The sequence below is a fragment of the Apaloderma vittatum genome, unplaced genomic scaffold (genome assembly GCF_000703405.1).
Source record: "Apaloderma vittatum isolate BGI_N311 unplaced genomic scaffold, ASM70340v1 scaffold45463, whole genome shotgun sequence".
Classification (NCBI taxonomy): Eukaryota; Metazoa; Chordata; class Aves; order Trogoniformes; family Trogonidae; genus Apaloderma; species Apaloderma vittatum.
Genome location: NW_009710652.1, coordinates 1 through 13,515, shown reverse-complemented (window position 1 = coordinate 13,515; position 13,515 = coordinate 1). Strand labels below are relative to the sequence as shown.

Below are 13,515 nucleotides of genomic sequence, written 5' to 3'. Positions count from 1 at the left end.
CTGTTGTCTTGACAGTGCTTGTAAAGGAAACCCTAGAATACAAACCATTTGAAGAGACAAAGAACTTTCAAAACGTGTGCAATCAGTTGGCTGCAAGGCATCTGTGTGCCAATGTTTTTTAAACATGTTATTCTAACAAACATGATTTCTTGTTAGCCACATGCAGATTCTTGGTGACTGGTTGCTTATTATTAGCACTTCAAAGACATGCATCCAACTCCCCAGGACTCAAAATGGAAAATAAGTGTCATCTAAATTGTCCCATATTGATAATTACCTAGAGAAAGACATGGTGATGAAAAGAAGTTCAAGAGAGAAAAAAGACAGCTAAGCTCGAGAGGAGAGAAGAGAGGCAGATAGATGGAGATGAGAAACATCACCCAAAGCAGCAGAAAGTACCGACTGAAGAACAGCAGTGGCCAGAGAATATGCCTGAATGGGAAGAAAGGAAATCCCTGCTAGCTCAGAGAAGAGTGGAGTCTGTCAGACTGCTTACAGTGCTGTTAAACCATGTGAAAGTAAGACTATTTTAAAACATATTTTAAATTTTGGAGGATATTTATTAGAGCTCAAATAATTCATTAGACATTTGATGTCGTGGTGCTATTCAGAAGAATGTCTGGGGACTGACTGAACACTGAGAAGGCCTGAGGTCTAAGTCCTCTCACAATCTGCTCTCGGTTTTGCCCTGAGAGCTTTCACCCATAAACTCTGCCTTTGATACTTGTTTGAGGGCTTGTAATTACCGAGTAAAAATAGAGTTGGCAGGGCTCTATCAGCTCTATTACACTCAATCCAGTATGGCAAACGAGTTTCAGGGTGGGGATGCAAATGATGCTATCTCTGCTTGTTTTAGCGTCAGGTCTGCAAGCAGGAGGTTTAAATCTACATGGATGATGCCAGTTGCATTTCTAGGAGCCTCTCCTTTGTGGCCAACAGTAAGCTATCAGTACTGTTCTAGTTTGATTCAGCTAATGGCTTGAGAAAGCCAGGAGAGGGATAAAAATTTGGGTGTTTTCACACAGATTTAGATTTGGAGGATTTTTTTAGTGCCTTGAGCTAGGAAAAAAAAAATAGTTTTAAATGAAAACAGGGATTTTCATTTCTCAGGGGTGCTAACATGGCTTTGTCTTCAGTATTTCCTAAGTAAAAATTTACTTGCAGCTTTTAACAAGTGAATGTTTTCCTGAATCCTTAAAGAGTTCTGAAGGACTCTAATTTCCTAAGTATTAAAGTCAGAGGCTACCCTTGCCATTCTGCATGAATTTTAGGACCCCATGACATCTGACAGTGGCTGCCTTAGTTACAAATGTGATATTTCCCTAGTTTCTTGATTTCACCACTTTGAAGGCTTTAGATTGGTTGTATTTGGACCCATTTAAAAAAAAAAGGATAACAAAGCGATTTATTCTAAATAAAATATTTGATGCACAAAAGTTGTAGTAATTTTGCCATTGCTTGCAATGCTAGTTGTTGTGATGCTGTGATCCAGCAAAGAATAAATATCTTTTTATGCAGTTCGAGTGAGATGGATGGTTTGGTTGAAAGGGCCACTTCCTTATTTGAGAATGCAGCTTTCTGAGATGATCAAATATCTGTAGTTCTAATTTAGGAATAGGAGATTGTACAATTGAGCTCTGAACTAAGCCAAACTTAGCCCTTACCTGTGTAATTCTTGTGACTGTGGGACTGCTTGCTATGCATTTGCAGTTTAACACTCTTTATAGCACTCAATAAATGTACGTAATAATTTTCCTGATTTTTTTTTTTATTTTATGTGAAGGATTTTGTGCAGTCAGCAAGTCAAAAAGTGGATCCTTCATTGGCTGTAAGGAAGGATGATTCCTCTTCTGAAACCACTTTAAAAGACCTACGTCAGGAACTGATTAACTCCCGTTATCATACGCACAAAGAGTTGAAACATAAGTTTAAGTGCCCATTAAATCAAAAAGGTGGCAGCTTATGTAGTGAAGAAGATGTGAGAAACTTCCATGCATCTACTTGTCATATAGTCAGGACAATTTTAAATGATACCTCTACATCCCCGAGTCCTGACAAACTGCCTGGCGGGGACGCGTGCGGTTCCTTTGGCTGCGGGTCTTTACTGATCACAGTTACACAAGACTGCAGGGTCATCGAATCTCTCGATGGAGGGGCCTGCCCGACTTGGAACGTAGCTCACACGCAGACAGTGCCTCTTGAAGATGGTCGCAGAAAACAGAAGGTTTATGAGACTGATGAATTCATCCATTATCTGCTGAACTACTATCAGACACCGGGCTATGCACGTGTTTGCTTAGAGCCAAAAAACACTGCGAGCAAGTCCTGGTGGAAGAGGGTAGTGTCTGATGACGATAGTGGCTTTGACATCAGCTTGAGTACCAAACATGGTCAGTGCTTCAGAGAAGCGAGTCCTGTACAAAATCTGAACAAGAGAAGTTGCAGTAGCGATGGCAATTATAGACTGGTGATCGCTGTTGGGGAACTTGAGTCAACAGGCAGAGTGTTAGAAGAAAGGGTCTATGAGGATAAGCTGGCAAAAACATTGCAAGAGCAGAGGAATGACATGCTCGCTGTTGGTAACTTACCACATGCTGGACTGAATAACTCTTTGGATTGCACTGCTGTTATTCGTGATAAGGAATTCAAACAAGAGGATGGTAGCAATGAAGGTGCTGTACCATACAAAACGTATAGATCTGCTTGCAGATTAAAGGATTGGTTGGAGGAGATTGGTGATTCAGAGGACAGTAGAGAGGCACATAGTGGCTTGATGAGAACAGAAAGAAGGTGTGAAGAAATTTACAGCAATTGCAATAAAGGATGTTTGCCTGCAAGAGCCAGGAAAAGAAAATTACTGGTTTACCTTAAAAATGTAACACAAGAGAAGGAGAGCAGCAAATGTAGATTCTGTTCTAATTCTGTCCGTGAGGGCTTGGCAAAGCAGTGTGAACATAAGCTTAAGAAGTCCTCCAAGAGGTCTAGTAGTAAGTTAAGACATGGAGGACAAAAAAGTGAGAGACAATCCAGGGAAGAGAGAAATGCTCACATAACAAAGAAAAAGCGAAAAAAGCTTTCTTCTAATATTTTACCTGATGAATGTGGCTTTTCAGAGATGGACAGTTGCATGCAGCTGGAGTCGCTCAGAAAGATACAAAGAAAATGTGAGAAAATGTTCCACAAAAAAGTGAAATTCGAGACACTTCACACCACTGTGGCAGCACCAGATGTCACTCCTCACGATGGCTCACCGCTTCAGGAGACCGTCCAGAGGACAGGTGAGAAGGAGGGACCACAGAACTAAGGTGACTGAATTTGGCAGGATCTGGGAGGTGAGGTTAGTTGCCACAATTCTTACAGCAATAAATGGTGGTTTCAGAAAGAGTTTTAAAGAAGTATAAACATGATGTAAAAAAGGAGTACGAGTTTTCTGCATTTAAAGGTTGATTCGGTTTGGCTCAGCAACACTATGTGCAGCTGCAGTTGAAGGGTAGAATTTGTCTGCTTAACGGATAGCAAGGTATCTGCTATGGACATTAGCAAAGAGGTGGTTATTCTGTTAATAACAGGCAGGCGTGCTGACAGCTCAACTTGCTTTAGACAACTAAAATGTTGTTCGGCAACTCAACGTGTGGTACGTACATCTGGCTGGGAAGTACTGTCTGATGTTAGTGAATTTATACAGAAGTAGTCATCATATCTCTGTGCAGGATTGCTACTTTTCTGGCTATTGTTACTCACAGCCCTGTCATGCTTTACTGTTCACCTCCCCATACTTCCTTCCCCACCTCCCAGGGAACTTACTTCAAGTAACTTTTTCATATATTTATCCACAGGAGATGAGAGGAAATTAACGTTGAGAAGAGAGGTGGACGCAGATGTCAGAGGATGCCCTCTGTTTCCTCTTGAGATAATTCAGACAAGCCCCTGCTCAGACACTTTCTGTGGAGTGGAGCCCAGAAGAGGATGCTGAGCAGCTACTATATAGTAGCTCTCAAATTTTTACAAAGAAATGGGAGAAAGCCCTTTGACCATTAAAAGATATATGAAATACTGAGCTGTTTTTGTGTTTGTTCTTTTTTTTCCTTAGGTAATTCCTTTGGTTACAGTATTTTAACTGGTGTAGTGAGCTACAAAACCAGAATCTGTGTTTGCCTTTTGGATAACAGAGGACTAAAACTTTCCCCAGGGCCAGACAAATGTTCATGGACCAGTTGCTAAGAATTTGAAAGGATACAAACTGAGATCTTGGAGTGTTATACTCTGATTAAATGTAGAGAACCATGTAAATATCAAAGTAACAGTATTTAGTAATAACGAGTCATTGGAAAAAAAATAGCTATGTTAATCCTAGAGCAAGCATATGAAGTGCCTCCCAAATGAGGTTGTTAAAATGATGGGACTGGAAGGTGTAGGAGACATTTATACTCAGTTGTTGGAAGTAATAATTTCCAAATATGAAAAAAAAATCCCATCTTGTGTAAAAATGCTTGTTTTCTACTCACAATTCTAGAGGTGTTTGTGAAAAGTTGCTGGTCTTTGGGAGGAAAGATTTCACTGAACTCGAACTACATGTAGTGCTCCCAGGAACCGGAGTGGTTGTCTAAGCCAAGTTCTGAACATTAAGTAGTGACAGGGCAGTGCTTGTCAGTGTGCTTACGGTCCCCACGTATCTGCAGGTCAAAAACTTCTTCACAAGGTTGTGAAGGCACACATAGCGAGACAGCTGTTTGGTATGAGTTTGCTGACAAGTCATTTCCAGAGGAATTGTGAAATGTTGTCAGACTTGTGCTGCATGTAGGTAAAAATGTGAAAACGCAGTCTAGGAGCTTGAATTATATCCGTATTTATTCAGCTGGCTGTATTTAGAAGACAGACACAATTGCTTTTGGACAAAGTCCCTCAGGAAGATAGGGAAGACCAGTTCTAAGTTCAATACACTGATTATTTCGGCTTTTATTTTAGTGTGTTTTATTTATTACATGTCACTATGCTAAATTAATGTGATAATGTTGCCTTCATTACACAGTCTTACCCATGTTTGTAACTTCTGCTCTAATAAATAGTAATAAAAAAATAAATTGTAATTGTACACGGTAGATAGGTTTTCCCTCAGTGTTCAATCCTGGTGATACCCACAGGCTTGTAAGCCAGGTTTTATCAGTCTTAGTTCATGTGTTCAGATGTTGAGTGCCTTTTCAGGGTTATGAATGACAAATGGTTGCTACTCAAAGTACTGTTAATCTTTTACTTTTATCTCAAAAGATCTTATTTTCTTGACAGAAATATTTTCTGACTGTTTTGGAGAACATTTGTGCCCATCCTCAGTCTCCTTTTTCATGTTTTATAATGAAGATCAACTACTGTATTTGTTGACCGTGTAAAATGTTGCAGTTGCACTGATGTGACACACCAAGGGTGTTTTTTCTCTATGCAATATTTGCAGGTTAAAGAGGACAAAACTTCCCCCTCTGTCAGTCTATAGACAGTTCTGTATCCAGGAGTACCTATTTCCCATGAGACAGGCCTTTCGATTGCAGGTGAGGAAGTGTTTCTTTTTGTTAATGTAGGGGACCAGGAACTAAAGATTTCCTTTGGTGTAGATTTCCAGTGTTTTATCAACACCTTGTCACAATATTAAATAACAAAATAAAGACGTTGCTTCTGTAATTGCTTCTTGCATTCACCTGTATTGATTGAAACTGATAAAGCGAATCCTCTAAGTTCTCATTCTGTGTAAAACATTGTTAGTAAATAAAATTTGAGTGCACTTTAAAATGTGAGACACCATTGTAATCTCCATACACAACTCGTTTCCTGTTTGTTTACAGGTGACGTTATTTAGAACCTCTTCTCGCAGGTGTTAATATCTGTTTTCCTATCGACACATTTAATTTGAGTCTCATCCTTTCATACACTGGGCTATTCAGTATGATTTTGTTTATTATGCTGAAGGCTAATCTTTATAGAAACATGTAACAGTTTGCTTTTAAACCTTTAAGAATACATAGCTTTGTAGCTGAAATGTCAATAGTTACAGGAATGTCACATCCCAACTATGAAAGTTACAGAATGTTTAGACAACTAGAATATTTAATATTGAAAAGATGCATTAAAAGCAATGTTTATATAGTTCAGCAATGGAAATGTGTAACATTGCTGGCATAATTTCACACCTTTTGGTTTCAGCCTGGCGTGTGCTGTTGTACTCAGCTGGTGTTTCAGGAGGTTGGAGTGTTTTTATGGAACACTTTATTCTGCTGTGTGTGAAATAGGGCCCTGAGACTGCAGCTCTTGCAGTCAAACCTAACTTTCTGTATGGAACTAATGAAAATGCTTCCGTGTAGAGCTGCTGAGAACAGAAGTCATCTCAGGGGAGATGAACTAAGCTTTGTTATTGGAAATACGTGGCCTGTTGGTTATACCTCATGCTGAATGCTCAAGTCAAAATCCTGTGGGCTGTTTCGTAAAGCAGAAGTACACAATGCCCATTATTGCATCTGTCCATCTGCTTGAAATACGAGAACACAGCCATTACCATATAAAGCCCTGTCCTTAATCCAGAGATTCCAGGCAATGCATAGAAATGCCTCACCTTTTGAAAATCGCCTTACATAACTTCCAACATAAGCATTCAGTACTGAACTTTTTTTTTGTTTAACTGAAACAGCATAAAGCAAGAGCTAAGAAAGATGATTAAGAGCAGGTAGAGTCCAGACAAAAGAATATCTGAATTTCGCAAAGCAGCTGACAGAATGCCAGAACTGGTTGAAAACAAGTTGCTACTCAATTGTTTCGCTTTGTCCTAGAGCCCCTCAAGTATGACAAACGCAAGAAGCAAGTGTTGAGGCACTTCAGATGGGGAGGCTGCTGACAGTCTCTGCTCTTTGTTGGTCATCACGTCCTATGTCGTTAACGTACAGCCCGATAAGCTGCCTGGCACAGCTCTTTTTGCTTAGTCATTGCAGCTGCTCACTGGTGAAGGAAGGGATCAAGCTGCAGTGAACAGAGTCAAAAAGCTAAACCCCATCCATTTTCTTCAACACTGTAGTAGAAAATAAAATCCGTGCCTGCAGCTTTATGAAACTGCTGCTTTCGTAACATGTGTCTTCCCCTTTCGCAAGGAATTATCTTTTCTTTCTCTGAAAAAAAAGTAGTGACCTTACCAAAGTGTGATACTTCCTTCCCAAGAGGCACGAATGCATAACATTAAGCTTTGTCTTGTGTTACTGCCAGTTTTCTGTGTAGTTTTTATTTTTTATTATTGGGTTTTGTGATGCATTGTGTTGTAACGTACAGATTAATGCTTAAAATCGTGTGCACTTCCTCAGGATATGTTATGGACTGACTTAGAGTCCACTGAAGGGTAGGTTACAGCCCAGCCTCGTTCCAGTACATGACAGCCTTCCAAAGCTCCAGCTTTTGCTCGGTGTTAACAATTACTTGGGCCTCTTTACCTAAACTGTTTTTGCGAGAGCAAAGCGTATTACACAAAACAAGTGTGTTCTATATTTAATATTCTTTTAAAGTTACACTGCAAAACCAGAGTTACAGGCATTCACTTAGAATATATTATACGCCGTTTATGTGTTGGATAATGTAAGACATTGGAGAAAGGCAACATAAAACTTGCAACGTTGGGGAAGGATTAAATATCACATTTAGTTGCAGTAAATAAAAACAAATGCCACCATTATGCAAGAGTACTTTATTTTCTGCCTTAAACAAATAAAAACCACATTTCTGATTTGAGGTAAACCATTAGTAGTAGTTTGCAAAGAGTATAAATGTCTCTAAAAATGAAATAGCAACACAAAGGTGTTAAGATTTACATCTGTCTCTAGACTATCATTAGGTAGTTCACATAGTGCCACTGTACATAATAAGCTGTCTGGTTCAAACAACCACACGCTTCGCTTGAAGGCCCAGCGTAGCCAAGAGAAAATGCCACGAGAGCATTCAGGCTGCGGGAAAGTCCTTTGTTCTCATCACGGATGGTCTCAGGCACTTTTAATGTGTCCTGTCAACTCGTTTATGAAAGCTGCCATTGTGCAGTGCCCCCCACTTTTGACCAATTTTGCCTAGTTTACACCTTCCCACTCGGGACTCAGCTCACCCCCTTGGTTGTGTTGCCAGGTTGAAACAGCACGGGCAGCCAGCCAAACCAGAGACACTCCCCAGGGGCAACTACCAGCCAGGCACCCCGGCACAATCACCTGGACAAGAAACACATTCACGAGTGATCAGCACATCATTAGTTACCTCCTTGGCATTTCTGAGAAGGTTTTACAGTAGTGTTTTGGATTATGAAGGAGAACATTTACATTTTTCCTTGGTCCAATCCGTTTACTCAGCCCCTCTGGGAGGAGACTTGGTTACACAGTTGGAACCAACCTAGTAATTAAGCACAGATGTGAGCCCAGAGAGCAAATAAGTAAAAAGCAATTCAAAAGACAGGTCCTCCAGGTATCACATCGCTGGTTATGCATGAGGTTGTGCCGTTTCTTTCAGTGGTAACATCCCAAAGCAACAAAGGCCTCAACACAGACACAGCTTACACCATGTTACTTTATTTTGTACAGGAAACTTGTCTACGTTCCACTGACCAGTAACGTTTCTCTGCTAGTTCAAGCTGCATGTACAAGAGCACTTTGTTAATCACGCCGTACCAGCAAGTCTCTTTTTTAGGGCTAAGAATCACTAGCAGCTGGTTTTCCCATTTAATATAATTTCATTAAAATTCACACAAAGAGTTTTACTAAGAGTCACACTTCATGGCGTACCTGGTTTTAGGGATGCCTGCTTACCTTCAGTATCTAAACCTTTGTAACACTTCAGATGTGCTTTCAAAGTAAACACAGCATATTAATCCACGCATAATTATGCATGACTGAATACGTCAAGTATTCATCACCTTATTAATTTTGTAAGTATCTAAAAGTGATTTAACCTCTCAAAGTTTTTTTTTTAAAAAAAGCAGTTAATGTTTCATCTGTAGGCCACTATGTAATTCCTTAAAAGCCGAATTATCTTAACATAATATTGAGTTACATTGCACCACGAATGAGTATGATGCTTCGTGGACAAGTAAAATATAGTCCCTTTTCTAAAGGAATTACAACTCAAGGCTCAGATCCTCCAGAAGCTAATGTAAAACAAGACTTAGTGGAATTTGTGTTGCATATGTGAAGTTACTCTTGTGCTTGTTTCCACAGTGCTAGGTTCTTAATGAAAATCTGGATTTCAACCTACTGGTGATAGAAGAAAAACAGTAATTGTCCTTTATTGCCAAAATTGCAGTTTACTTTTGCACAGACACTTTTAGTGCATACTTCAGATTGTGCAGGTTTAAAGGAAGACAGATCTTAGTAGTTTACTACTGAATTTGAAAAGTAAGTCTTTGAAAAGAAACGATTCATCATAACTCTGGACCTTTTGCAAGCAATGCTGCTGTTGCAACTTGTGAAACAGAAGTGGAATGTTAAAAATGATCCTTTATGATTGAACACCAGATTGTTAATCACTGCACTCTCTAGTCTTTCTTTGCATCGTGAGCATCTTTTTCTTCTTCATCAGAGTATACAGTGGGTTCCTCCCCTTCCTTCAGCAGCTTACCAACATGGTGATACTTAACTGGGGGGAAAAAAAAAGAATCCAAGTCATTATTCTGCCCTGAAGTTGTACTTTTTAAACTCCTATGTCTGTTTCCTGAATTAACAAAATGCCTAAATTATAATAAAACAGCTCTCAGCAACTTGTTCCAAACAATGGGGGGAAGGAGAAAAGCCGAAGCCGAAACCAACTATCTGAACTACTATTAATGTTGTAGTAAATTTAAGAGATGTCCAAACTGAATACAATTCTCCTCCTATTGCCTAAGCCAAACGATCAATGAATGCAGAGACACATGTAAACCGAGGGACTTATCCAGCTAAAGAAACAGAATCCTGGCTTAGATGATGTCTCTTGCCAACGTGGGAGCTAGTTTTTCAACCAGTGGAGTTCTTGGAGTGTTATATATTATACAGGCACGCACATACGGATGTGCACACGTGTACACACCTTCCAAGAGTTTTTATTTTTTGTAATATATATTGAAAATATCCCATAGGACAGAAGAGAGATCCTCTCTCTCTAAGATAAAGACAGATCCGTTATCCGATTATGTAGCTAAGCCTCTGCCTTATTTTGTATCTCTTTTTCAACATGTGAAAACGCCAAGATCAGGTCCATGTAAGAAAGGAGAGCTGTGCCGTGTTGTCCATCTGTCAACTTCAACAAAGCAAAAGACTACAGGTATTTTGGATCAGCGTTGTTACAACTGATAAGAACTTAAAACAACTAAGTGCCAAAGTTACTAGAAACATAATAATAAAAGAGTGAGTTCACTGTCAGTCCTGACCTGACTCTTGAAAAGGTAGATTTAAGCACTGGTTTAGGTTGGATATTTGGTAGCACAGTTCTGGTTTCTGTCACACACTTGCCAGCATCATAAAACAGCCATTCAGTGCGGCATGATTAACAGTCTTGGTTAAGACAGAAGAAAGCCAAAATACTAAGGGCACCTAAGGTCAGGTCTGAGATGTTCTAATGACATTATGTAGAGGAAAGCTCCATTCTAGCTAGTGATAGTAAATCTTTAATACCAAGCAGCAGATTTAAAAACAAAAGACATTTGATTTCCACTACACTACTTTTTTATGTATGCAATTTCCATTATATATATAGATAAAAATTCATCAGGACAAACAACCGATACATCTATTTTTTGTCTTATCTGAGTAGAAATAATCCCTTTGGTGTTCACTTGCCTAAAAGCCAGCATGAGATATGGAGGAATTATTTTTCATCAACAAAATACACAATATGAGAAGAAAGAAAAAAATCACACCAGTGGGAATACCCTGGTACAAGGTCAACAAAGCAATTTCCACAAAGCTGTGGCTTGAAGTTCTTCTTTTTGAGCAGCTAGTTGAGACACGCAATACAAACCAGCTGGAGTTACCTTTTTTTCAGCTTTTAATACTAAGTATAGAAACGGCATTTGCCCATTCCTGATCACCTTCTGGAGGAGAAAGTCTGCTGGATACAGTTGCCCAATAAAGCCACCAGCAAGGCCATGCAGAATTACTTATTTGGAGTTAAAAACCCCACAACGTTATATCAAGAGCTCCAAGGGCCTAGTTTAAAAGGTCTTCAAAACTCAAAATCCTCAGGAAGTAGTAATTCAAATGTGACTCACATTTCTGAGAAGCAGACATAAGCTTCATTTTACAGAGCATTAAAATCTAATCGTCTCTATAGACAGGGATTTTAACTATATCAAAACCATGCTCTTAATTTCCAATTCTGTCAGTTTTTTAGGTGGTCTTACAGATCTTAGCCTATGACAGAGTGCTTCCATCTCCCCTGCTGTTCTATAAGGAGCAAAGGGAGCGAGAACACAGAAGGAAAACCTGACATAGAATCACAGAATCCTAGAATGGCCTAGGCTGGAAGGGACCTTAGAGATCATTTAATCCAACCTCCCTGCCACCAGGGACGCCACTTCTCGACTAGATCAGGCAACACATGGGGACCGAACGGGAACATTTCTCTTAATTCTTTTGAGTAATTCTAGTAATACTCAGTAAACTGAGACATTAACTCAAAATAAATTTCCAGAATGATGTTTCCAGCTGACACAAGCCTTTTAACCATTGCTCCCCTTATTACACACCAGTTAGCTACTTGTTTGGAAATAAGTTTAAAATTGCTTACAAGTGAATTGTGACTCCCAGTCCCTCAAGGTCTCTTGCTGTGTAGCGTTGAGATCGGAGAGGTCATCATACTCATCTCTCAGAGCCTCCTTATCCAGACAGAAAGTGGCAAGGCCTCGGGATGCATCTCTTCCAGCGAAAATCCCATACGGGCCCTCTTTAAAAAAAAACCACGTAAGGAGCATTATTACAGAGGTAATGGATGCTGTAAGATCTTCATGGTTCAGAGCCCCCCCACTGAAAAAGAGGATGAATTCCTACCCTGACCTGTGGGTTAGAGGTGCCTGAAACTTCTGAAATGTTTTTAAGTTTTATTCTACTTGGTAATAAGGGAAAACAGGAAGAGGACAAGAAACAAAAGCATGGGAACAGGCAGTGATTTTGCCAAAACGTCACAACAATGAACCACACATATGTTCGTGCAACATACACACAGGGTAAGAATAAGCGTAAAAAACTGGGAAGCACATCCTCAGAAAGAAGAACAGAGGGAGGACTTGTCAGTCTGAGGTGAAATGGAAGTTTTCCAGGAGATGGTCCTGACTTAAAGACTTGACAGAAAATGTGGTGGAGATGCTAGAAATTTCCAGCTTGGAAGAAACATCTATTAAAATGCAAGATGAACTGAAGTCATCAAAACACGCAGCTCACTGTAGATCAGAGGTATCTTATCAAGACAAACTCTTGCTAAACTTCTCTGATTCATTAATGATTAACTTGCTTGTATGACAAGTCGAAAATTGAGATATCATGTGTTGCAACTAGACATTGAAAGTTCTTAAGGGAGCTGGAAGAAGTTAGATGTGAACTCTGGTTCTTGCAGAGAGCACGCCATCTTCCACACCTCCCAGAGTGAGCTTCTTCCTAAATTCATAAAAAAAATCTTTCTTTTCTATTAAAATGTAAACAAAACTAGCCACTGCGATGAACCATTCAGCAATTACCAAATAAGATACAATGGGTGGCTTTTACTTTTGTCAGGGAAGGCAGCATCCGCAGCATGGTCCTTAAGCAGTCCTTAGTTTGCGGATACAAAACTGCACCTCCCAGCTGTACGTATCCTCTCAGCTGCAGCAGAATGCAAATTTACAGGCCAGCATCATTCAGTGACAGTCACTAGTCTACATTTAGACCAAAAGCAATAATCTCATCGTTCTTCCAAATCTGTACTGTCTCCTGCACTATTATTCTCCTTGACTGAGCAGCACTTGCAGCCCACTACTGCAGCTACCCGCTGTCTGGACAGCTCAGGAGTTGTTATACCAGACAGATCCTGGTACAAATTAGTAAGTCTCAAGTGAGGCTTTTCAACAGAGGGCTGCTGTTAAAAATAAAACCCCATGGAGGTGATTAAAGTCTTACACCTGGGTGCCCATACTCCTACCCACCTCATCACTAGCTGCTCTGTAAGCCTCTGCATAGCTTACTCAATCCTCACATATCTGAACTGCCTGCACTCCTGACAGGAGGCTGGTTTAATCTAAGTCGGTAGGTATTTAGTTCAAATGCTCCGCAACAAAGCGACGTCCACGAGAAGCTGGGAACGAAACTCCGGCCCGGAGAGGACGCTTCACTTCTGCTGCCCGGCAGCAGGCGGAGGCGCCCGGGGACGGTGAAGCTGCACAACTCCCTCAGGGCACTTACAGCGGGTCTGACCTGCCCCGGGAAAATAAAAAGAATAAAGCAGCGGAGCAGGCTGCCAAAGCCGGAGGTTTTACAACAGCGAGGCCGGACTCTGGAGCCCTGGCAGCCGCGG

General features: G+C 40.3%; 1 long non-coding RNA gene across 1 annotated transcript; it reads right to left on the bottom strand.

Annotated features, from left to right (window-relative positions):
- Positions 1-9,200: 9,200 nt before the first annotated feature.
- On the bottom strand, positions 9,201-13,322 carry LOC104272364. The gene is made up of 3 exons (XR_717803.1): positions 13,310-13,322; positions 11,761-11,914; positions 9,201-9,633 (listed from the first exon to the last, which is right to left on the bottom strand). It is a non-coding gene; the product is annotated as an uncharacterized LOC104272364 (long non-coding RNA).
- Positions 13,323-13,515: the final 193 nt, after the last annotated feature.